The sequence below is a fragment of the Lagenorhynchus albirostris genome, chromosome 10, assembly GCF_949774975.1.
Source record: "Lagenorhynchus albirostris chromosome 10, mLagAlb1.1, whole genome shotgun sequence".
Classification (NCBI taxonomy): domain Eukaryota; kingdom Metazoa; phylum Chordata; class Mammalia; order Artiodactyla; family Delphinidae; genus Lagenorhynchus; species Lagenorhynchus albirostris.
The window spans coordinates 68,210,287-68,237,496 of NC_083104.1; the positions used below are offsets into that span (position 1 = coordinate 68,210,287).

General features: G+C 40.8%; 1 protein-coding gene across 4 annotated transcripts in view; it reads right to left on the reverse strand.

The window, feature by feature from the left end:
• Positions 1 to 16,235, reverse strand: part of BTBD9 (BTB domain containing 9) — a 414,901-nt gene extending 398,666 nt beyond the window's left edge. For 3 of the 4 annotated variants that reach the window (XR_009542943.1, XM_060162768.1, XM_060162771.1), the window contains exon 1: positions 16,177 to 16,225. The gene's annotated coding sequence lies outside the window, so the exon portion shown is untranslated. Of the gene's footprint in view, positions 1 to 16,176 lie in introns of all 4 variants that reach the window. The other variant, XM_060162769.1, reaches the window with a different exon arrangement.
• Between the last annotated feature and the right edge of the window lie 10,975 nt (positions 16,236 to 27,210).

The window sequence follows — 27,210 nt, forward strand, 5'->3', positions numbered from 1 at the left end:
CGCCAGGATACCTTATCATCTGCACTCATATGACTGTATTCATTTCCTTCACAGAATTTATCTATTTGTATTTATACATCTCCCCCACCCCCAGAGGCCCCTTCTCAATACAAATATTTTGAAAATGTAAATCAGATCAGTCACTCCATTGCTTAAAACCCTTTAATGCCTTTCTATCTTTGAATAAAAATCATACCCTTTCCAAACCCTCCTACACTGTTGGTGGGAAAGTAAGTTGGTGCAGTCTCTATGGAGAACAGTGTAGAGGTTCCTCAGAAAACTAAAAATAGAATTACCATTTGAAAAAAAAAGGGACTTCCCTGGCAGTCCAGTGGTTAAGACTGCACTTCCACTGCAGGGTGCACAGGTTCGATCCCTGGTCGGGGAACTAAGATCCCACATGCCACAGGGTGCAGCCAAAAAAAAAAGAAAAAAAAATTAGCATATGATCCAGCAACTCCTGGGCATATACCTGGACAAAACTATAATTCAAAAGAATACATGCACCTCTATGTTCATAGCAGCACTATTCACAATAGCCAACACATGGAAACAACCTAAATGTCCACTGACAGATGAATAAAGATATGGTACATATATACAATGGAATACTACTCAGCCATAAAAAAGAACAAAATAATGCCATTTGCAGCAACATGGATGCAACTAGATATTATGATACTAAGAGAAGTAAGTCAGAAAGAGAAAGACAAATACCATACGATATCACTTATATGTGGAATCTAAAACATGACACAAATGAACCTATCTACGAAACAGAAACAGACTCACAGACATAGAGAACAGACTTGTGGTTGCCAAGGGGGAGGGGGCTGGAGGAGGGAAGGACTGGGAGTTTGGGATGAGCAGATGTAAACTATCATATATAGGATGGATAAACAAAAAGGTCCTACTGTATAGCACAAGGAACTATATTCAATATCCTGTGATAAACCATAATGGAAAAGAATATAAAAAAAAGAATGTCTATATGTACATAACTGAGTCCCTTTGTTGTATAGCAGAGACTGGCACAACACTGTAAATCAACTATACTTCAATAAAAAATTATATAAAAATATGTAATATAAAAAAAAATCATACCCTTTCCAAGGCCTACAGGGCTCTGTATGAGCTGTCACCAAATCACCTCCCCGAACTCATATCCTACCCCTCTCTTCACATTCTGCTCCAGCCACGCTGGCCTTGCTGTTCCTTAAACACAGACGAGCTTACCTGAACTCGGGTCCTTATAATTACCTTCCCTCTGCGTTTTAGAATATCTTGTTCTCAGAGTCCCCACTACTGGCTACTCATCATTCAGGTCTCTGCTCCCTCACCACCCTACCTAAAAGAATACCCCCCACACACACTTCTCACCTGCTACTCCATTTTATTATCTTCATCATTAGGTATTTATCATTAGAAGATAAGCTCCATGGGCAGTTCATCTCAGTGCCTAGAAAAGTACCTGGCACACAGTAGGTACTCGATATCTGTATGAATGGTTAAAGTAGCTAGTGTGGTCCTGTTTCAAATAACTGAACTCCACTGACATATACAAGAGATGCAGGTATGAAGATGTGATACTAGTGGTTGTGGTAGGCAGAATTCTAGGACGCCCCCACCCCCCATTCTCCTCCCTCTCCCCTGTGTACGTGCCCTGTATAATCCCCTCCTCTTGAGTATAGGCAGCACCTGTGAATATGGGATAGTCAATCATGTGATTAGGCTACCTTATATGAGACACTGTTATAGTCAACTGGAGAGATTCTCCTGCTGCCTTTGAAGAAGTAAGATGCCAGGTTGTGAGTAGGGCCATGTAGTTAGAACCTCAGGGTGGCCTCTAGGAGCTGAGAGGGACCCCCAGCTGACAGCCAGCAAGAAAATGAGGACCTCAGTCACATGATCACAAGGAATCGAATTCTACCAACAACTAATGAGCTTGGTAGAGGACCCCAAGCCTCAGATGAGATCACAGCCCCTGCAAACCCCTTGACTTCAGCCTAGTAAGACCCAGAGCAAAGAATACCGCTATATCATGCTGGACTTCTGACCTACAGAAATGATCACGAAGGGCTGTTGTTTTAAGCTGTAAGTTTGTGGCACATCAACAGAAGACTAATGCAGTGGCCATCAACGCTATCAGTCCCAATGCTCACTTTTTATAACAAAAATTGTGTTATGCTACCTACTGTTCTTTAATAAAATTCATAGATTTAGAACCTACTAATCACTTATAAAAATACATTAGCTATGAGGGAGAAATTTTAAAATAATTTATAATAAAATAATATGCATCTCAACCAAATTAGAAAATAAAATTGCTCCTATAAATTTCCATAACGCCCTCTGAGGAGAGAGTCCATAACCATAACCTCTGCTTGCCAGGATCAGTGTACCTAGAACACACTGGCTTGAAATTGGGAGAATATTTAATTTAAAAATGCTTATTACTTGCTAATCTTGTTTCTTTATACATCATGTTGTAAAGGATGTCTCTGAAAATCACACTAGCATTACATTTTTGTTCTAACCATTTTCCAAAATGGACTTAAGAAGGTTTGAAAGCCTCATAATTTCCTTTTTTCCCTCCTCCTCCTCAATTATTTAGTGCTCACTGGGCATGTGATACTGTTACTTGAAATTAATTTTCACAATTAAATAGACTTTTAAAGCTTCTAATTAATTTCCCAACTCTCGTTTTTCAGATGTGAACAGATAATCACCATCATCTAGCGGCTCATTATACACACTATAAAACATTTCACCCCAGCTGTGAAGCTGGCCACAGTAAATATGTTTTGTTGCCTTAATCAAGATTTATGATAAGATAATAATGTAATTTTTAAAGGCCACATGCCAGAGTACCTCCTAAATTAATAAAAATACTTAGCACTTAACCTATAACACACTTTAAAATCATCACACAGTCTTGCAGGTAGCTATGTGCCCATGTGCCCGGGGCTAGTAACAACTGATGGAGAGCATGTCACCGAGCCCATTTACTTGATTTATTTTACAGTAGCCTTCTAAGGCCACGTACGTAATGGGTACTCACTGTGTGACGGGAAAATAAATTATTTAGTGTGGACAACCTGACAGTGTTACTGTTAAGTTACTAATTCACTGAGAAAGGGAAATTCCCCTAACAGCCTTTTTTCATGTTCAAACAGCAACACTATTGGTAACTATTTACAGATTCTAGAACCCTAGAGCCGGGAAGGACTTAAGGATAATAACCACGCTTTTTTACAAATGAGGAAACTGAGAAACTTGTCCAAGCTTACAGACATCGGTGGCAGAACCTAGGATAAGGGGAGATAAGGCTACGGGTTCTCAATCTCCTCATTCAGAAAATGGGGATAGCCACACCCCTGGTAGGGTGGTTATGAAAATGCAATGAAATAACAGGACATAGTACATGCTTGACACTTAACAGCTACTCCATAACTATCATTTTCCTCCCCAGGGTTTCCTCCACCAACTTCTCCCATCACTTTTTTTTTTAACCAAAATATCGTTCAGGATGATGTGCACTGGTGATGATTTCCTGAGGTATACTGCATTGACATACAAATTAGAGCAAACTGAAGGACTCACTGGGAGGCTACAGAGGAAGCAGTTGACTCCGACTCTCAGGAGTTAAGTCTACACCCCTCAAAGGGTTCAAAGGCTTTCAGTTTGTTGGACTGAGCCCACATCAGCTTTGCCAAGGTTGACAGTATGCAGAGTTTAGGGCCAGTTTTTCAACGCTGTGCTTCACACATACTTTCTAATACCTCTCTAGTATTTATTCAAATTTTTCATAAGATTATCTATACCCCTGGCCTCCTCTTTCTAACCTCCAATTCACTCCTGAACCCACTGAAGTCTCACTATCAGCCCACCACTCCACTGAAACCACTCTTACCAAGGTCATCAATAACCTCTTGATTGGAATATCCAAGGTTCGCTTTTCCATCCTTACCTTCCTGGATCTCTCTGAAATATGGACACACCCTTCTTGAAACTCTACTCCCTTAGTCTCTGCGACAGTGTACTCTCCTGGTTCTCCTTTTACCACCATGTGTCTATTCTTTCACTAATGTCTCTTTAAGAGTTGTGTTTCCCAGGGCTGTGACTTCCTGGTGAGTTTATTTATCTATCCTCCCAGTTTCAGCTACCTCCTACTAACTTCCAAATCTCTATCTCTAGCCCAGGCCACTCCCGTGAATCTCAGATTCATTTGAAGAGATTCATATGCCTGCAATATGATTCTACTGCATGTCCCTACTGGCAACTCAAATCAACATACTCAACACCGAACTAATCTCTTAATGCATATCCTCCTCCACTGTCCTTCATCTTAATATGTGGTATCATCACACAGCAATCCATGCTAAAAACCTGTAAGACTTCCTTGACTCCTTCCTCTCCCTGATCCCACCATATCTAATCAATGGGTTAGATCTCCTAATTTTACCTCCTAAATATTCGTCTAATTCATCCCTCCTATGCCTATCTAGTAACTCCTATTCTTGTTCAGGTTTCAATCATCTCTCACCTGAAATACTTCAACAGCTTCTGTCCCCCTCAATTCCATCTCCACTCAGCTTACAGAATAATCAATCTAATAAATATATAATCACACTACTCCCCTGCTTAACACTTTTAAAATAATACTCCCAATTAAAAGGCTCTGGAGTCAGATCTCTGCAATTTGGAATCCACTCTCTGCACTCATTAGACATGCCTTGAACAAGTTACTTAACTTCTCTGCACCTCCATATTTTTACTTGTGAATATCCCAGAGGATTAAATGAGATAATAACTATAAAGCACTTAATACAGTTCCTGGCATATAGTAAGTGCTCAACAAATGGTAGTTATTAGTGATCACATTATTAATAAAATCACACTGATTGTATTATGGTCATTGGGCTGGTATACAAGTTCGTGGAGCACACACAGCCCTTCTTGAATTGACCCGTGCTTACACTCTAGCCTCCTCCCTAAGGACGCCCTGCCTCTCACTTTGTGCTTCAGCAACATCAAACTTCGTAACCACTTACTGTGACACACTTAGCCATCTCTCTGCCCAAAATACATTTTCCTTGCATAAGTAAGGTCTCTTTCTTTAGGCCTAATGAGGTGTCACCCTCACCAGGAAGCCTTCTTTGAACATCAGTGCTTATTAAGGTGTCTCCTCAGAAGTATTAGATGGATAGATAGATGAAAGGAAGCTCCCTGGGAATCTCCTCCCCAACTTCACCTGAATTAGGTCAATTCTTACCACAAAGGAGTCACAACATATTCAAATTTAACTTATGAATTCAACTATGTATATAGAAGGAGTTAGAAATAGTGAGAGCTCGCTGTCACTCCACTCAATGACTATATGCTCCTTGCTATAATCAAGCCTGAAACAGAAGGTACAAGTGATTTCATACACTGCTTAACCACTGACAGATAAATGGAGGCAGCAAAGAATTAATTGAAGGCTCTAGAGAAGCACTGATAACAGAGAGGTAGAGAGGTGGTAGAACAGTTATCCTGCCTTAGGAGAATTAACCATTAACCCTTCCTTTAAAAACTCTCAACAGGTGATTTCCACATGTCATTAGCCTTAGAAGGCTAATAACCTTATTATTAGCCTTAGAAGGCTAATAACCACAGAAATAAATAGTACATACTTACTTCAGTAGTTAACAAAGTGTAAATTTGTTAAGGTTTAGATGATTAAACCTTTAATGGAGGTATGACAGAACAGAGAGCGAGCAAAGAAATCAATGAAAACAATGCAAATGCACACAAGATTATTACTACTACACAAAAGCAAAAAAAGTATCTGAAAGAACTTTACCAAACCACCGATTACATAACTGCAGACATAGCTTCATAGTAGAGGTTACTGAGGCAGGTCAGGAAATGCTTAGTAATGGTGGCACTCATGAAGTGAGGTGTTAAGCCAAATTAGGGGTGTCAAATAAAACTTCTAGTAAAATTAAATTCTCCTAATTCAAATTAGCTTATGTTGGGGTGTGCATGTATTAAGAAAACCATGACATGGCACTTTGTAGGCAGTAAAGGATCTCCTAAAGAATATTTTGACATTACTTGATTTTTTTTTTTTTTTTTTTTTTTTTTTTTTTTGCAGTATGCGGGCCTCTCACTGTTGTGGCCTCTCCCGTTGCGGAGCACAGGCTCCGGACGCGCAGGCTCAGCGGCCATGGCTCACAGGCCCAGCCGCTCCGCAGCACGTGGGATCTTCCCGGACCAGGGCATGAACCCGTGCCTCCTGCATCGGCAGGCGGACTCTCAACCACTGCGCCACCAGGGAAGCCCATGACATTACTTGATTTTTGCATTGTTTTGACTTTAGAATATAACCACTAACCCCACTCTGACCCCCAACTATATGACTCCACTATAGTCTCTTGCTAATGCCACTGTCTGTAAGAACAAATAACCCATTCTGCTGGTAACTGGAGCCATGGGTTTCCATTTGACTCCCCAACTTAACTAGTTCCACAGCCAGCATTAAAAACAGGAACACTGGCACCCAGCTTTCCAAGGAGAGGGCTGTCTAGTTCTGCTCCAGCTAGCACAGATGAGGGCCCTATGAGAAAATCACATGCGGTGAGGAAAGCAAGCCAATGCAAGTTCCCTTAGGGGAACTTAAACTTAGCTCTCCTTTAGGAAATTACCCAATACCCTGCTACTCTTCATCTGATATCATTTCTACTCCTTCTCCACTAGGCCATAAACTCCTTGAGGACAAGGACCAGGTCATAATGTTTGATGGAAAAATTATCAAAACTGTCTCATCCACTAATCTCATTGGCAAGTAATCACAAAGTACTGCTTCAGGCTAGCACAGACTTTTCTAGAGATTAAAACTATTGAAAACAAGCATGAGCAAATAAAATGTCCATCAAAAAAGGACTTGTTATAGTACATCTGTTAAAAGGGCATTTTTTTAAAAAAGTAAAATCATGCAAATATAAAACATGTCAAAGATTTTATTTAACTCATTAATTAATGAAGAAGCCAGGAAGAAAATAAAATCAGTCCCAAGGAGAAGTCAAAGAACACACATACATATATATAGGCTGTCTGGAATGCTGAAATTGCTTTACAAATAAATGCTGCAAAACTGCTCGATATCCCCAGGACAACGTTCAGTTGCATTCCACTCAACAAAATCCACTTGCATTTCTATGGACAAGAATCATCTGCATTACTCTCAGTTTCCTACAATTTACAGAGTTCTGAAATAGCTCAAAGACAATGACAGGTTCAGATAACCCGGAAGAGTGCACTAGATAGGACAGTCGGTAATCTTTTATGTCCATTTCATAGTCTCTCACAATTTTTCCTGACAACATCCATACAATGGAATATTATGCAGCTGGCTATAGAGAATGAGGCAGCCTTTTCATGTACTGACATGGAATAGCCTCCAGGATATAATGAAAAATAAGCAAGATGCAGTACAGTAATATGGTAGGTGACATTTATGTTTAAGAATAAATATAAAAATATGCCATATACATCAAATATTTCTGAAAAGATATACAGGAATGTTAACATTTGGGGGAAGGTGGTGAAGGTTATATGAGAATCATTTTCTGTCTATCTAAAATTAGGTTAAAATTAGAAGAAAAAGCAAGCAGGTAATTGATACTTGTAGAGGGCAGGGGTGATGAAGTCAAGATTTTGTTACCATCTAAAGAAATAAAGTCCCTTTTAATCTTAAAAACAGTCACTTTTTATGTTTCTTCCGTCTTCAATAATGAGAGCAATATTAAGAAGACATTGCTATCTAATTTTTAGTCTTTTTAGATAAGAAATTCCTATGTTCAGTAGCATGGTTGATGCTATTGTTTAGCCTTCCCCTCCAAACTGTATACATTGGCTTGGAATGTTCACAACTTGCGTGTGTGGCAGCGGAAGATAATTCCCATATTCTACATTGCTACTGTTTTGTATAAGTAAAGATTGACACTTAAAAAAAAAGAAAGAAAGAAATAGTCCCAAAATATAAACCAAACTGTGGCACGTTTTGAAAAGGTTTCCTGACTAAATCCATTATATTCTATATACATACACCTTCTAAAGAATGAGATTTGGAATTTAATGGACCTACTTTAGGACCTATTCACGAAGTTTCTAAAGTACCCAAAGGACTTTAATATAAGTTAACAGACTCATTTATTGCTCATCATGTAACCCAAAGTCTGTGTTCTATGGAAACTACAATGTGTGCCTTCAGACACTGGTTAGGGAAGTACTCTTCTGAAAGTTTGGAAGGTAAATTAATTTATCTAGAAATGTTTGGTTCTATTTAAGATTAATTATGAAAACTACTAAATAAGTATAAATGAAATTATATAAAAATAAATGCATAAAATAGGATAAAAATGAAAAGATTCCAGATGTATTGAAAATAAAGCTAATGAGACAGATGCAAAACTTTAAAAAAGTCACCAACAAACCTTTTTTTTAATATTTATTTAATTAATTTATTTTCTTTATTTTTTTGGCTACATCGGGTCTTAGTTGGGGCATGCAAGATCTTCACTGAGGCATGCAGGATCTTTTTTCTGTTGTGGCCTCTCCCGTTGCGGAGCACAGGCTCCAGACGCGCAGGCTCCAGACGCGCAGGCTCAGCCACTCTGCAGCATGTGGGATCTTCCCGGACTGGGGCACGAACCCGAGTCCCCTGCATCAGCAGGCGGACTCTCAAGCACTGTGCCACCAGGGAAGCCCCCATGCAGGATCTTTCATTGCAGTATGTGAGCTTCTCTCCAGTTGTGGCGTGCAGGTTCTGTAGTTTTGCGGCACGTGGGATCTCTCGTTGAGGCACGCAGGCTCAGCAGTTGTGGCGCACGGGCTTAGTTGCCCCTCGGCATATGGAATCTTAGTTCCCCGACCAGGGATGGAACACATGTCCCCCACATTGGAAGGCGAATTCTTTAGCACTGGACCACCAGGGAAGTCCCCAAGAAATCTTAATTTATAAAAACTTGCGGAAATTCCCTGGAGGTTCAGTGGTTAGGACTCTGTGCTTTCACTGCCAATGGCCTGGGTTCAATCCCTGGTTGGGGAACTAAGATCCCGCAAGCCGCATGCCATGGCCAGAAAAAAAATTAAAAAGTAAAAACTTGCTTTAGATTTTTAAAAAAACCACTACCTTTTCTCCAAAGCATTCCAGAAAATACTGTGAATACACAAGTCAGAAAGGTTACAGCATGTGCTACAACAGAGACAATCAATTTCAGCTGAGGAAATGACTTATGGGTGTTTTAAAATATGTCTACAAATCCTTTGACATCCCTCCCCAAAAGGTGGAGCCTAACTGGCTTCCCTTGAGTGTGGGCTGGACTTAGTGACTCATTTTTAACAAACAGAATATAACAGAAGTGGCAGTGTGTGTCATCAAGATAGGATATACAAGGCCTGTGGTTCCCTCCTTGCTCTTCTCTTTTATCACTTGCTCTGGGTAAAGCCAGCTGACATGTTGTGAGGATACTCAAGCAGCCCTAGAAAGACCTAAGGCTGTAGCCATCTTGGAGACAGATCCTCCAGCCCCAGTCAAGCCTTCAGATGACTGCTGCAAGGCTGCTCACAGCTCGACTGCAACCGAGTCAGAGTCTACCCAGCTAAGCTTCAACTGAATTTCTGACCCAAAGATACTGTTGGATAAGAACTGTCTGTTGTTTTAAGCAGCAAAATTTAGAGGTAATTTGTTAAACAGCAATAGATAACAAATACAGGGTTTAATATTTATCCATTTGTATCACTATAATTTTATTTAAAAGTTTATTATGAAATTAGTGGAAATCACCTATGCTTTACAAAGATAATTATAATCGATATTTCCAGGAATGTACAAAATAGGACCCAAAAGGGATAAATCTAATCAGAATAAGAACATTAAACCAGAAGTAGGATATACAGACAAGTATTTAGCTTGTAAATAGATTTAAAAATAAACACTTGGGTGGGTGAAAGGAATAAGTGGTGCGGAGAGAAAGAAGATTAGCTGAGAAATCTCAAGTATACATTGTTTGAGGTGAGCAGCAAGATATTTTTCCCTAAGTGTCAAAAAAGTAGTTGTGAATTTACTTTAAATGTCATTAGCATGGAAAAGTACAATTCTTCCTCCAGAAGACTGCACCTATACGTAGAGAACGGAAAATCTGAATGTTTATGTAGAATAACCGGTCAGTTGACTAAAAAGTTTTGGGTCAAATATAGCATGTCTTCACTGGAAAATCAGCTTCAGGACCTTTAATTGTCTACCTCCTTTCCCCCTCCATTCCTAACAATATTATCAAACTGTTTCCAATCATTCAGGCAGTTATTAAAATTCTAACTTCTCAAACAACTTTGCCCGAATCAGCAGAAACAAGATTGGATTTCTTCACCTGGAGGTTTGCATGCTAGGGCCCCATGCTGACATGCGTGAAGAGCACTGGCTCTGGAGACCAAGCGTGGGGCTGAAGCCCTGTCCCACCTCGCTGGCCACGAACACAGGCAAACTGTTCTCCCCATTCTGAAACTTGGTTGCCTTATTAGTAAAATGAGGATAATATCCAGCTTACAAGGTTGTTATTATAAGAATTAAATGACTTAGCGAAAAGGCCTAGCATACTACAGCCACTTGATAAACAGCAGCTAGTAGTTAATGATCTTGTTACTTATATACTATATTTCCCAAACCAAGAAAACAAGGACACAAAATGCCAGAATATTTTTTGCATCATATAAAGATCCAAAAGGCAGCCCAGGAGATTAATGTGGATTTATGACATGTTATAATTTCTGGAACATTATAATAGCTTATGAGTTGAAATCAAAACTGAACACTCAGGTCCTCAACAAGTACTGGAGAACCTAGTCTGTGATCAATACTTACATAGCACTTACCATATTCTATGTAGTACTGTAAATATGTTTTTCTGCTCTACCAAATTATATATTCTTTGATTGCTTTAAAAAATTTCCATATATCTCTATATTTTCTCATGGCCCCTTGCATACATACATACGGCTGAATGAATTTAACTTCAAGTCCTTGATGTCTACTCATATCAATATATTCTCAAGATTATAAAATTGAGGCATCAGATCTTCCCCTGACAAAGTGCGTGCACACTCATTCACACAGTATCATACCCCCTAACTAAAGCCAGTGTTGGATACCCAGAGCAATGAGCATCCCTCTGTGTGCAGCACTCTGCACAGTTTCTGGCACACAGTAAATACTTAATGAATGTTAGCAGAAAGAATAAATGAAAGAGAAAAAGAACCCAGGAAGCGTGGTGAGTAGCTAACTGATCTAGCTACAATTTAACTCCTGAAATCTCTTTTCAATGTGTTTATATCTTTGCACAACTGTTTGATTTCCTTATACAGCAGAACTCTCTTATAACTTCCAATCATAGATTAGGACTAACTTTTGTGCTATATGAGTATATGAGACATGTAAGATCCAAAGTATATCGGCATACAAGAAATAAGTCCTTATATTCTGGTTCCTCTCCTTCCACATTTCTGTGATTATATCTCACCCTGTTTCTTTCCTTTAAGTTTTGCCCATCCTATTGTAAACATCCCAGGTACAGTGAGTATATTATTTGCTTACCCTATAAACCTGCAAAGTGCCTAATACAAGATATAGATTGTAATCTTGACACTTGTTACTGAGAATTATTTTGCAAATTGGACTTTCTGACATTTAAAAAAAGTGGGCGGGGAGGGGGCGAATCTAATACAAAGTCAAAAGCATCTAGCTATGCATCAGGTATTTGAAAGAAATTTTCTGTAGTTATTGTGTTTGTGTGTGTGTGTGTGTGTCTGTAAAATTAGAAAAAGTACCTTGTCTGAGACCCAACAGAGATATAAGAGGATGAATGAAATCTGTGTTTGAGTATGTGCAATCATGCACAAGAACAGTATTAAACAGCTTCAAAGGCTCATTCAAACAATGCTATGTGCCAAGCATTACACCAAATTCTGGAGAAAACAGAAATAAGAAGGAGATGAGGTTCATCGAACTGGAAAGCAGACTGGTGGATCTAGAGAGTCTGCAGGCTGTTATTTCCTTATCCTTCTCTGAAGTCTCTCTGGGTTCTCCAACAAACTCAATCTCGTTGTTAGCCTCTATGCTGGTTCCTCTTTCACTAACCCTCTAAATCAGTGGTTCTCAAAGCGTGGTCCTGGGAATAACAACATCAGCATCACCTGAGAACTTGTTCAAAATGCAAATTCAGGAGCCACACCCAGACCTACGGAATCAGAAACTTCGGGGGTGGGACTCAGAAATCTGTGTTTTACCAAAGCCTCCAGGTATTTCTGATGCATGCTCAAGCTTGAGAAACCATCTAAGTTTGATTTAAGTGTTGATTTCCAAAAATTCCACTCCTTGCCCTTTCCAGTTCTCGCTCTCAACTTTTCTGCATAGGAATATCTTTTCTTCTACTACCTCTGCGACTGTAACTACTAATAGCAACAGTTGTTATTTATTAAGCATATATCAGCTAGGCATTGTGCTAACTGCTGTGCACATACCATCTTAATCTCCACAACAATTCTTTAAAATATTAGTAACCCCACTTTTCAGAAGAAACTTAGGTTCAGAGATGCTAAATTACTTGCCCGAGGTTACCCATCCCAATCAATAGTGGCATAACAGAGATTTGACTTCAGGTTTTCCTGACTCCAAAGTCCACAGCATTAATTACTATACTAAGTCCTAGAATGGTACTACTTCCATAGCCTTGGAGGCTGTCAGTTATATTACAATTATTCCTAAACTGTCTCATAAACTCTGGAGTAGAATTTCTAGTTACCTAATGGGCCTCTCTAAACTCCACACATGGGCCTTAAAATTAACATGCCATCATTTCTTCCCTCCACTGTAAATCTATTCCTCCTCCTGTGTTTTCTAATTTAATGTCCTCATAATCCCCAGTTACTCGAGCTGGACATGTCACCTTTGACTTCTCACTCTCTCTCATCTCTAGCTGTTCATAACATTTAGAGACTTTTAACATCTAAAATATCTTTACAAGCCATCCATTCCCACTGTCCCTCTTCAGGGTCCCAGCATCTCTCACCTACATCCTAACTGGTCTCCCGCCCTCTCAGCTCTAATGCAGTTCTGCATGTGAACTGCCTGTTAACTTTCTGATCTGATTATTCTACCTTTCAAGGTTCTCTATCACCAACACGGGGGTAGTGTTGGAAGGAGGGAGACTAGGTTTTTTAGAATGGAAGACCTCCTTGTAATTTGGCTCCAACCATACCTTTCCTGTCTCATCACTTCTGCCATACAAGAAGCCTACAAAAAACTCAAGGTTTTCCCATTCAATTTTAATCTTCAGCAATTTTGCTTATACTCTCCCCTCTGGCGGGAATGATTGTTTTCCTTTTTCCATGCAGCAAAATGCTACTTAACCTTCAGGGCTAAGTTCCACGTCTTCTCTTTAAAGTTTTCCCTGACTCTATCAATTTATTTCCCCAGCCAAAGTGATCTATTCCTTCAGCATTTTATTCATTCCAAAAGTGGTGAACTCTTATCACAGCACATCACGGTTAGTGTTTGTCCCCCCTGATGAACACCTGGTATCTCAGCTACACTGTGTTTTATTCTTTGTCTTGCTGGCACCCAACACAGTGCCTAGCCATAGCCAGAACCCAATAAATATTTGCTGAGTTGTTAACTAACATTTGCTGTTGCAACATTACACAGGTTAGCAATTCAAGTTCAGGTTTATGCAACACTCAAAAGAAAGCTCACATAACAACAAAAGATAAAGACTAGCGGTTCAATATTTAAGAGCAGCATCTTTAATTTTCTCAAATCTTTTTGTCAACATTTTTGAGTATCCTTTTTCAAATAGACTCCTTTCCCAGCTAACATTATTTTTATTTTTTACAGGATCAGCAGTAATTACAAACCTCAGACCACTATAAGAGATAATCCCAAGCAAAACTGTGTCACTGAGAGTAGCTCGATAATTGCTTTGGGTACATCATTTCAGTAAATTTCCAATGGAACGGCCCAAGCACATAGGTAGATTTTAGAAATGAGGACATGCGCTGCTGACTAAATACATAAGATACATGCACATTAGTGAGGCATTAATTCAAATTAGTACTGAAATCAGAGGTATACAACAACCTGATTTTGGTTCAACGATAATATCCTTTCATTTTAAGTAAGGATAACACTTATGATTGTTTAAGACTCTACTCTGAGTAACACAACTGCCATCCCTCCAGGAAAGTAGGCTCCATCTTGCTATCAGTGGGATGCTGATGAGCCTGCCTTAGTCTTAACACTTTCCCTCCCCAACCTACTAAACCTTATCTCTCCAATTTTCCCCTCTCATGGTACATGTAAGTTGCCGCAATATATCCCCCAATGACCAAATTCACACTATTTTCTCAACATATGACTTATCTCTTCTCTAACAGAAATTTTACACTTCTTTCAAAGATGAGACGAAATCTTACCTCTTCTGAAGAGTTCACTAATTCAGCCCACAAGTCTTATCTTTTCTAAATTTCTACTGCACTTAAAGTATAGGACTTCACATAGCACCTGTTTACATACTATTTGGTTTCATAATTATTTTATATAATATGCTTTATCTTCCTAGCTAGACTGTTTGCCCTTAAAAGGGCAGGTCTTTTATGTCATTTGTAATCCCACAGTCCTCCTCTCATATGCAGCATAATACTAGGAAGAGGGGGCACATGTATTAACTACTTGAAGGACTGAGCTAACTGCGTGTTATGACTTATCCACGGTGTCACATATAATAAATATCTATTCCGTGCCTACTCTGTGGCAGGCACTTTTGTAGGTACTGGAGATATGGCCCTGAAGAAAACAAACGTGATTCCTGTCCTAAAAGCTATTATAGTCCAGAACGCAAAAGATACTGAATTCCGAGTACCCTAAGTGCTACAGAGCAAGGTTATCACTGGTTCCAAGACGTAAGAACCTCAAACAACACACTTTACAGATCCTCAGTTATGAAACTGAATCACAGAATTTTAGATCCGAATGAGAAGTTACAAGTTATTTTCTTCAATTTTCTTGCACAAATCATGATTAAATTTCGGTATAGCCTGTCTTTCTACCGCACTGCCTTCATCAACGGTCAGAAAAGACTGACTTCCTTCCTACCTCTAATACTCCTTTCTCCCGAGCACGGTCACTACTGCAGCCACACATCTACCCACTAGAGAGCCCAGCGCACTGAGAAGAAAGCACTGGGCTGATGATCAGCTGCACCCAATCAGGCTTGTCTGACCATCAACATTTTTCCAGCTCACACGCTAAACAAAATCTGTATTTTCTGCTTAGTAAATAACAAGCCTGTGCTACTTTTAAGAAAAAGAAAAACCAGTGCCTCCACACTTCCTCGGCCTTAATAACGACAGAAGCACAACAGGGCTTAGGGAAACAAAACAGCTGATATGAGTCTATGAGGAAGAACTGAGGATGGCTAGCCGCCCCTTGGCCGCAAAACCTGTAGCAACAATGTGATAAAATGCTTAGGGCCGACAAAGTTTGGGGCGTGTATTAAGCACGTGCGCACACACACGAAGTTGGAAACACTAAGCAACAGGTGGGCCGCCCCCTCTATACACTGACAGATCGTCTTCTCCAGGTCGTGGGTGTGTCTGACGCCGCACGAAGGCACTGATTCACAACTCCCTCCATAACAACCAGCCCCGCCTCAGAGCCCAGCCAAGGCAGGGGAGTTGAGGGCCCCAGCAGTGCCAAACTTTCCAGACCCCAACCTCGGCGTCCCTGGTTCCGCCTCGTCTCGGTCTCGCGCCAGCTCGTCTCAGGCAGGATGCGAGGCTGCTCTAGGAACCGGGCTTCTCGGGATTCCGACTCCTCGGCCCGGGAGCCTGGCAGAGCCACCCCGAGGTCCCCAAACACCTCCTGCCTACAACACATTCCAGGACTAGAGTCTTCGCCGGCCAGCTGCTGCCGCTTCCCACAGCGACCTAGCCCAAGAACTGACCCTCGTCAGCCCCCGTCCCCGCTCCTTCCCCGCCCCGGGAAAAAGCAGATGAGGAGCGTGAAGGGGCGCGCGTCCCCGCGCCCGCGCAGCAGGTGCGGCCAGGCCCCACCTCCCTGGCGAGGCCGCGGCTACTCACCCCCACGATGTTCCTCTGCGACCTCACCGCCCGCACAGACGCCTCTTCCGCCCGCTCCGCACCCGCCTCGTAGCGACCGCCCCCTCGGCCCCTGCCGTCGCCGCCGTCCTCGCCGCCGCCGCCACCGCGGCGCGCGTCCGCTCTCACGCACACCGCCGTGGCCGCGCACGCACCTCTGCGCGCTGGCGTCACGTAGCAACCGATCAGTGGCGGGCAAGCGGGAACCGCGGATTTAGGGCCGGGAGGTCGGGTCCCGCGGGTTTTGCGGCTTTCCCTCACCCGCCCGATCCGCTGCCCTCCTGAGCAGGGGGCCCCAGGGTGTGGCTGCCCTGCCGGCACCTAGCTCCGGGTAAGTTACGTCACTCTACGTCACTGTATGGCCTCACCGATCGCGTCACTGCAAATGGGAAGCTCCCCGCCGTGATCGCCCGGGCGCCTGTGGTGGAGGCAGCAGTGGCCTAGTCCAGACTCGCGCGGACCCCATCGGCTACTTCTGCGAAGTGCAGGAAGGTTCTCCAGGGACTGGGACCAGAAGGGGCTGAGCGCGCGGTTAATGTGTAAGGCTGCTGTATGACACTCGTTAACTCAGCAGCAGCGTGTGATGGACCGGGCCTTGAATTCCTCTGTTTCCTCATTTTATAAATGAGGATAACAATACCCATCTTTACTACGTTGAAGAATTGTACCGCTAAAAGGAAATAATGTATGCAAAGGTGCTTTTTAAAGTATAAAGCTCACTAGACTTTAAAATATCTTTATTATAAGAGAAGGCAGTCGAGCAAGAGCAGTTAAGAGCATGGACTTTGGAGTCAGGGAAACCTAGGTTCAAGTCTTATCCTGGATGTTGGACAGTCAATTCTGCTTGACGCTTGGGCGAACTGGAGGTCCACTGGGGTGTGGGGATTTGGAGAGAGTGACTGGAAAGGACGTAATTCCAGCCAAAGGAAGCTTCATGAGTAAAGGTATGGAAGTGAAAATAGGAAGAACAAAACTTGAGGCAGAGAGATCAGTTATGAGGCCATTGCTGTACCCCAGGTAAGAAGAGATCAGAGCCTTAACCAAAGCTTTGGCAGTGGGAGTGTAGAGGAAGGGATAGATGTGAGTGCTGTTAAGGTGGTAGAATTGACAGCGCTGAGTGAGGGATAAATGAGTAAGCCAAGTTTCCAGCACGGGTGCTGGGGTAGGTGGTGGAAACATTTAACAAAATGTGAATGAAAATGAGTCTGGGTTATCCACAAGTTTCTGATCCAGCATATTAGATAGTGCTGGTGACAGTCCCAGGAGGATGATTGGATTTCTAGAAAATGATGGTGTGTTCAAAAATGGATATGTTTGTTGGGGAAACACTTATTCTCCACTCATGATGTTTCCTCCCACACAGAGTAACATCTGTTAATAAAATATATATATAATATGATATTGACCTCTCACTGCACCTGCCCCAGCTCACTCCTCCCTAGAGCAGTGACTTCCTAATTGGTGAATTTAAAAGGAGAAACGGGACAGGTGTAGCCCATCCCATCACTTTCCTCTTAAAGGAAAGCTTCTGTCAGGGAACTATCTTCGTGTTCTTTTCTGATTCACCAGGAGCAGGGCCTATGGGTGGGATTGAGGGTGCCTGGTCCGGGGCTACAAAGTTAGTAAGCCTATTTAATACCAGAGTTTCGCATTAGGAAGCTCTCTGTCCACAGGTAATATCCAATACTAATTTTGTCAATTGTAGTATACAGAATTATGGCTTCTGAAAGATTTTCATGTCCTAATCTCCAAAACCTGTGAATGTTACCTTACAGGGCACGAGGGACTTTGCAGGTGTGTTAAATTAAGGATCTTGAGGTGGGGAGATTGTCTTGGATTATCTGGCTGGACTGGAGGCAGGAGGGTCAGAGAATGAGATATGATGATGGAAGCAGAGGTCAGAGAGAAAGATTTTAAGAATCTGTGCTGCTGGCTTTGAAGATGGAGCCAAGGAATGCAGGCAGCTTTTAGAAGCTGGAAAAGGCAAGGAAGCAGATTCACCCCTAGAGCCCCAAGAGAGAACGCAGCCCTGCCAATGCCTTGATTTTAGAATGTCTGACCTCCAGAACTGTAAGCTAATAAATCTGTGTTGTTTTAAGCCACTAATTTTGTGGTAATTTGTTGCAACAGCAATCAAAATGAATATATTCAGTAACAAAGATTATAGTTGGTCCCCTGCTGCATTCTCTTTTATCTAGAAAAAAGGGTGCAATTTATTAGGCTCCCTCAAAGACTACTGCAAGGTGACTGTAACTTGAAGGGAACCTTCACATCCAGAGGGAAATATCCAATAAACAGTCGAATTACACAAGTCTGCACATGAGGAGAGAAGTTGAGTTAAACTAGATTTAGAGGACATTAACTTATATCAATAATTGGTAATTTAAGTCCTAGTCATGGATGAGATCAATCAGAAAATATAGAAGAAACGATAAAGAGGACCAAAGATAGATTCCCGGGAAGCACTCAGTTTAAAAGGCAGTGGCAGATGAACGGAAGCCCACAAGGTGTGAGGAACAATGGCCAGAGAGATAAAAGAACTAGGTGAGTGTAATGCCTCTGAAACCAAGGTGGGAAAGAATTGCAATATGGTCTCAGCAGAGTCAGAGACCACAAATAGGGCAAGTATATCAAGGGCTGAAAAGCACTGACTGGATTTGGCAACACAAAAGTGATTGATGACCAACAATAGCAGCTTTAGTGAGGTAGTAGAGATAAACACCAAATTACCTGGGTCAGAAAGGCAGGTCAGTATACTGGATTACCATCTGGACTAGTTGATGGCAGTTTGAGATTCTACTCTTAGTTCTGGCCATTAACTAGCTAAGTAACCTTTGGCAAATCACTTAACTATTCCATGCTTTGGTTTCTCATCTAACAAAGGAGAAGATCAGACTGACTGATTTCACATAAATTCCTAGAGAGTCCCCTTAACTTTATTTTTTTTTAACATCTTTATTGAAGTATAATTGCTTTACAATGGTGTGTTAGTTTTTTCGGTATAACAAAGTGAATCAGCTATACATATACATATATCCCTATATCTCCTTCCTCTTGCACCTCCCTCTCATCCTCCCTATCCCACCCCTCTAGGTGGACACAAACCACCGAGCTGATCTCGCTGTGCTATGCGGCTGCTTCCCACTAGCTGTCTGTTTTACATTTGGCAGTGTATATATGTCCATGCCACTCTCTCACTTCATCCCAGCTTACCTTTCCCCCTCCCCATGTCCTCAAGTCCATTCTCCACATCTGCGTCTTTATTCCTGTCCTGCCCCTACATTCATCAGACCTTTTTTTTTTCAAATTCCTTATATATGTGTTAGCATACAGTATTTGTTTTTCTCTTTCTGACTTACTTCACGCTGTATGACAGACTCTAGGTCCATCCACCTCACTACAAATAACTCAATTTCATTTCTTCTTATGGCTGAGTAATATTCCATTGTATATATGTGCCACATCTTCTTTACCCATTCATCTGTCGATGGACACTTAGGTTGCTTCCACGTCCTGGCTATTGTAAATAGAGCTGCAATGAAAATTGAGGTACATGACTTTTTGAACTATGGTTTTCTCAGGGTATATGCCCAGTAGTGGGATTGCTGGGTCTTATGTTAGTTCTATTTTTAGTTTTTTAAGGAACCTCCATAATGTTCTCCATAGTGGCTGTATCAATTTACATTCCCACCAACAGTGCAAGAGTGTTCCCTTTTCTCCACACCCTCTCCAGCATTTATTGTTTGTAGATTTTTTGATGATGGCTATTCTGACTAGTGTGAGGTGATACCTCATTGTAGTTTTGATTTGCATTTCTCTAATGATTAATGATGTTGAGCATTCTTTCATGTGTTTGTTGGCAGTCTGTATGTCTTCTTTGAAGAAATGTCTGTTTAGGTCTTCTGCCCATTTTTGGATTGGGTTGTTTTATTGATATTGAGCTGCATGAGCTGCTTGTAAATTTTGGAGATTAATCCTTTGTCAATTGCTTCATTTGCAAATATTTTCTCCCATTCTGAGGGTTGTCTTTTCGTCTTGTTTATGGTTTCCTTTGCTGTGCAAAAGCTTTTAAGTTTCATTAGGTCCCATTTGTTAATTTTTCTTTTTATTTCCATTTCTCTAGAAGGTGGGTCAAAAAGGATCTTGCTGTGATTTATGTCACAGAGTGTTCTACCTGTGTTTTCCTCTAAGGGTTTTATAGTGTCTGGTCTTACATTTAGGTCTTTAATCCATTTTGAGTTTATTTTTGTGTATGGTGTTAAGGAGTGTTCTAATTTAATTATTTTACATGTAGCTGTCCAGTTTTTCCAGCACCACTTACTGAAGAGGCTGTCTTTTTTTTTATGGCTTTTTGTTCATTTTATTGTGTTAATTAAATTAAATTAATTTTTATTGGAGTATAGTTGATTTACAATGTTGTGTTACTTTCTGCTGTACAGCGAAGTGAATCAGTTATATCCACTCTTTTTTAGATTCTATTCCCATACAGGTCATTACAGAGAGTACTGAGTGGAGTTACCTGTGCTATACAATAGGTTCTTTTTTTTTTTTTTCCACACACACACTGTATTTTATTTTTACAAGAGATAACTAAACTGACACCAAGCATTGTAAATAGATGACCACAACAAAAGCAACAATGATTGCAATTACCAAACTGGAAACACACTCATACTATGTCATAATATTGACATTCAGTCCAGTAATCCTCCACTGTAACAGCTCCTTTACTTTGCAGTGAAAATTGATTTGTATATTTTTTTGAAGAGGTTGTTTTTTCTCCATTGTATAGTCTTGCCTTCTTTATCAAAAATAAGGTGACCATATGTGCATGGGTTTATCTCTGGGCTTTCTATCCTGTTCCATTGATCTATATTTCCCTTTTTGTGCCAGTACCATACTGTCTTGATTACTGTAGCTTTGTAGTATAGTCTGAAGTCCGGAAGCATGATTCCTCCAGCTCCGTTTTTCGTTCTCAAGATTGCTTTGGCTATTCGGGGTCTTTTGTGTTTCCATACAAAATGTGAAATTTTTTGTTCCAGTTCTGTGAAAATTGCCATTGGTAGTTTGATAGGGATTGCATTGAATCTGTAGATTGCTTTGGGTAGTATAGTGATTTTCACACTATTGATTCTTCCGTTCCAAGAGCATGGTATATCTCTCCATCTGTTTGTACCATCTTTAATTTCTTTCATCAGTGTCTTATAGCTTTCTGCATACAGGTCTTTTATCTCCTTAGGTAGGTTTATTCCTAGGTATTTTATTCCTTTTGTTGCAATGGTAAGTGAGAGTGTTTCCTTAATTTCTTTTTCTCATTTTTCATCATTAATGTATAGGAATGCAAGAGATTTCTGGTGCATTAATTTTGTATCCTGCTACTTTACCAAATTCATTGATTAGCTCTAGTAGCTTTCTGGTAGCATCTTTAGGATACTCTATGTAGAGCATCATGTCATCTGCAAACAGTGACAGATTTACTTCTTCTTTTCTGATTTGGATTCCTTTTATTTCTTTTTCTTCTCTGATTCCTGTGGCTTAAACTTCCAAAACTATGCTGAACAATAGTGTTGACAGTGGACAACCTTGTCTTGTTCCTGATCTCAGCGGAAATGGTTTCAGTTTTTCACCATTGAGAATGATTTTGGCTGTGGGTTTGTCATATATGGCCTTTATTATGTTGAGGTAAGTTCCCTCTATGCCTACTTTCTGGAGTGTTTTTATCATAAATGGCTGTTGAATTTTGTCCAACTTTTTCTGCATCTACTGAGATAATCATATGGTTTTTCTCCTTCAATTTATTAATATGTTTTATCACATTCATTGATTTGTGTATATTGAAGAATCCTTGCATCCCTGGGATAAACCCCCCTTGATCATGGTGTATGATCCTTTTAATGTGCTGTTGGATTCTGTTTGCTAGTATTTTGTTGAGGATGTTTGCATCTATGTTCATCAGTGATATTGGCCTGTAGTTTTCTTTCTTTGTGACAACTTTGTCTGGTTTTGGTATCAGGGTGATGGTGGCCTCGTAGAATGAGTTTGGGAGTGTTTCTCCCTCTACTATATTTTGGAAGAGTTTGAGAAGGATAGGTGTTAGCTCTTCTCTAAATGTTTGATAGAATTTGCCTGTGAAGCCATCTGGTCCTGGGCTTTTGTTTGTTGGAAGATTTTAAATCACAGTTTGAATTTCAGTGCTTGTAGTCGGTCTGTTTATATTTTCTGTTTCTTCCTGGTTCAGTCTCAGAAGGTTGTGCTTTTCTAAGAATTTGTCCATTTCTTCCAGGTTGTCCATTTTATTGGCATATACTTGCTTGTAGTAATGTCTCATGATCCTTTGTATTTCTGCAATGTCAGTTGTTACTTCTCCTTTTTCATTTCTGTTGATTTGGGTCTTCTCCCTGTTTTACTTGATGAGTCTGGCTAATGGTTTATCAAATTTTGTTTATCTTCTCAAAGACCCAGCTTTTAGTTTTATTGATCTTTGCTATTGTTTCCTTCATTTCTTTTTCATTTATTTCTGATCTGATCTTTATGATTTCTTTCCTTCTGCTAACTTTGGGGTTTTTTTGTTCTTCTTTCTCTAATTTCTTTAGGTGTAAGATTAGGTTGTTTATTTGAGATGTTTTTTGTTTCTTGAGGTAGGATTGTATTGCTATAAACTTCCCTCTTAGAACTGCTTTTGCTGCATCCCATAGGTTTTGCGTTGTCGGGTTTTCATTGTCATTTGTTTCTAGGTATTTTTAATTTACCCTTTGATTTCTTCAGTGATCTCTTGGTTATTTAGTAGTGTATTGTTTAGCCTCCATGTGTTTGTATTTTTTACAGAATTTTTTCCTGTAATGGATATCTAGTCTCATAGCATTGTGGTCAGAAAAGATACTTGATACATTTCAGTTTTCTTAAATTTACCAACACTTGATTTGTGACCGAAGAATGTTCCATGAGCACTTGAGAAGAAAGTGTATTCTGTTGTTTTTGGATGGAATGTCCTATAAATATCAATTAAGTCCATCTTGTTTAATGTATCATTTTAAGCTTGTGTTTCCTTATTTATTTTCGTTTTGGATGCTCTGGTCATTGGTGAAAGTGGGGTGTTATAGTGCCCTACTATGCTTGTGTTACTGTCAATTTCCCCTTTTATGGCTGTTAGCATTTGCCTTATGTATTGAGGTGCTCCTATGTTGGGTGCATAAATATTTACAATTGTTATATCTTCTTCTTGGATTGATCCCTTGATCATTATATAGTGTCCTTCTTTGTGTCTTGTAATAGTCTTTATTTTAAAGTCTATTTTGTCTGATATGAGAATTGCTACTCCAGCTTTCTTTTGATTCCCATTTGCATGGAATATCTTTTTCCATTCCCTCACTTTCAGTCTCTATGTGTCCCTAAGTCTGAGGTGGGTCCCTTGTAGACAGCATATATATGGGTCTTGTTTTTGTATCCATTCAGCCTGTCTGTGTCTTCTGTTGGGAGCATTTAATCCATTTACATTTAAGGTAATTATCGATATGTATATTCCTATTACCATTTTCTTAATTGTTTTGGGTTTGTTATTGTAGGTCTTTTCCTTCTCTTGTGTTTCCTCCCTAGAGAAGTTCCTTTAGCATTTGTTGTAAAGGTGGTTTGGTGGTGCTGAATTCTCTCACCTTTTGCTTGTCTGTAAAGGTTTTAATTTCTCTGTTGAATGTGAATGAGATCCTTGCTAGATAGAGTAATCTTGGCTGTAGGTTTTTCCCTTTGATCACTTTAAATATGTCCTGCCACTCCCTTCTAGCTTGCAGAGTTTCTGTTGAAAGATCAGCTGTTAACCTTATGGGCATTCCCTTGTGTGTTATTTGTTGTTTTTCCCTTGCTGCTTTTAATATTTTTTCTTTGTATTTCATTTTTGATAGTTTGACTAATTTGTGTCTTGGCATGTTTCTCCTTGGAATTATCCTGTATGGGACTCTCTGTACTTCCTGGACTTGATTGACTATTTCCTTTCCCATATTAGGGAAGTTTTCAACTATAATCTCTTCAAATATTTTCTCAGTCCCTTTCTTTTTCTCTTCTTCTTCTGGGACCCCTATAATTCGAATGTTGGTGTGTTTAATGTTGTCCCAGAGGTCTCTGAGGCTGTCCTCAATTCTTTTCATTCTTTTTTCTTTATTCTGCTCTGTGGTAATTATTTCCACTATTTTGTCTTCCAGGTCATTTATCTGTTCTTCTGCCTCAGTTATTCTGCTACTGATTCCTTCTAGAGAATTTTTAATTTCATTTATTGTGTTGTTCATCATTGTTTGTTCTTTAGTTTCTAGGTCCTTGTTAAACATATCTTGTATTTTCTCCATTCTACTTCCAAGATTTTGGATCATCTTTACTATCATTACACTGACTTCTTTTTCAGGTAGACTGCCTATTGCCTCTTCATTTGTTTGGTCCGGTGGGTTTTTACCTTGCTCCTTCATCTGCTGTGTGTTTCTATGTCTTCTCATTTTGCTTAACTTACTGTGTTTGGGGTCTCCTTTTTGCGGGCTGTAGGTTCGTAGTTCCCATTGTTTTTGGTGTCTGCCTCCAGTGGCTAAGGTTGGTTTAGTGGGTTGTGTAGCCTTCCTGGTGGAGCAGACTGGTGCCTGTGTTCTGGTGGATGAGGCTGGATCTTGTCTTTCTGGTGGCCAGGACCACGTCCGGTGGTGTGTTTTGGGGTGTCTGGGACCTTATTATGATTTTAGACAGTCTCTCTGCTAATGGGTGGGGTTGTGTTCCCTTCTTGATAGTTGTTTGGCATAGGGTGTCCAGCACTGTAGCTTGCTGGTCATTGAGTGGAGCTGGGTCTTAGTGTTGAGATGGAGATCTCTTGGAGAGCTTTCACTGTTTGATATTACATGGAGCCAGGAGGTCTCTGGTGGACCAGTGTCCAGAAGTTGGCTCTCCCACTTCAGAGGCACAGGCCTGACACCCAGCCATAGCATGAAGACCCTGTCAGCCACATGGCTCAGAAGAAAAGGGAGAAAAAAATAAGAAAATAATAAAATAAAATAAAGTTATTAAAATAAAAACAAAAAATATTAAAAATTAAAAGAAATTAAAAAGTAATAAAAAAACGGAAAAAAGAAAGAAAGAAAAGAGCAACCAAACCAAAAAACAAATCCACCAGTGATAACAAGTGCTAAAAACTATACTAAAACAAACAAACAATAAAAAATGGACAGACAGAACCCTAGGACAAATGGTAAAAGCAAAGCTATACAGACAAAATCACACAAAGAAGCATACACATACTCACAAAAAGGGAAAAAGGAAAAATATATATATATCTATATATATATAAAAAGGAAGAGAGCAACCAAATCAGTAAACAAATCTACCAATGATAATAAACTCTAATTACTAAACTAAGACAAACATAAAACCAGAAACAAATTAGATGCAGAAAGCAAACCCCAAGTCTACAGTTGCTCCTAAAGTCCACTGCCTCAGTTTTGGGATGATTCGTTGTCTGTTCAGATATTCCAGAGATGCAGGGTACATCACGTTCATTGTGGAGATTTAATCCACTGCTCCTGAGGCTGCTAGAAGAGATTTCCCTTTCTCTTTGTTCGCACAGCTCCCAGGGTTCAGCTTTGGATTTGGCCCCACCGCTGCGTGTAGGTCGCCTGAAGTCTTCTGTTCTTCGCTCAGACAGGACGGGATTAAAGTAGCAGCTGATTAGGGGGCTCTGGCTCACTCAGGCCGGGGCGAGGGAGGGGTATGGAATGCGGAGTGAGCCTGCCAGGGCAGAGGCTGGCGTGACGTTGCAGCAGCCTGAGGCACACCATATGTTCTCCTGGGGAGGTTGTCCCTGGATCACGGGACCCTGACAGTCGCAGGCGACACAGGCTCCCGGGATAGGAGGTGTGGATAGTGACCTGTGCTTGCGCACAGGCTTCTTGGTGGCTGCAGCAGCAGCCTTAGCATTTCATGCTTGTCTATGGTGTCCACGCTGATAGCCACGAGTCGCGCCTGTCTCTGGAGCTCGTTTAGGTGGTGCTCTGAATCCCCTCTCCTCGTGCATCCCAAAACAATGGTCTCTTGACTCTTAGGCAGGTCCAGACTTTTTCCCGGACACCCTCCCGGCTAGCTGTGGTGCACTAGCCCCCTTCAGGCTGTGTTCATGCAGCCAACCCCAGTCTTCTCCCTGGGGTCTGACCTCCGAAGCCGAGTCTCAGCTCCCAGCCCCCACTCGCCCTGGCGGGTGAGCAGACAAGCCTCTCAGGCTGGTGAGTGCTGGTCGGCACCGATCCTCTGTGCGGGAATCTGTCCACTTTGCCCTCTGCACCCCTGTTGCTGTGCTCTCCTCCGTGGCTCCGAAGCTTCCCCACTGCCACACCCTGTCTCTCTGCCAGTGAAGGGGCTTCCTAGTGTGTGGAAACCTTTCCTCCTTCACAGCTCCCTCCCACTGGTGCAGGTCCCGTCCCTATTCTTTTGTCTCTGTTTTTTCTTTTTTCTTTTGCCCTACCCAGGTATGTGGGGAATTTCTTGCCTTTTGGGAAGTCTGAGGTCTTCTGCCGGCATTCAGTAGGTGTTCTGTAGGAGTTGTTCCACATGTAGATGTATTTCTGATATATTTGTGGAGAGGAAGGTAATCTCCATGTCTTACTCCTCCGCCATCCTGAAGGTCTCTCTCCCCCTTAACTTTATATTAGGCTTATTTGCTTATAACAGCACACTTCAAATCCTACTTATTTCACCAAACAGTGAGAATCAGTATATTATGTTCCAGCTTATGTCCAGATACTATGGATGTGGATATGATACAGTTAGTTGAGAAACTCACAGTTTTGGAAGGGAGATAAACATATAAGTATGTAACTAATTGCCATAGCTCTTTTTTAAACAAAGCAAGGTATAAATCGAATGAACCGTGACTATAACACAGTATTCTACATAGTATAATAGAATTCCATATGAAGTGACATGAGGGATATATAAAGTAATGCAGATGAGGGAGTAGTCATTTTTGCCAAATGGAAATCAAGGTGTTATATTTACCTA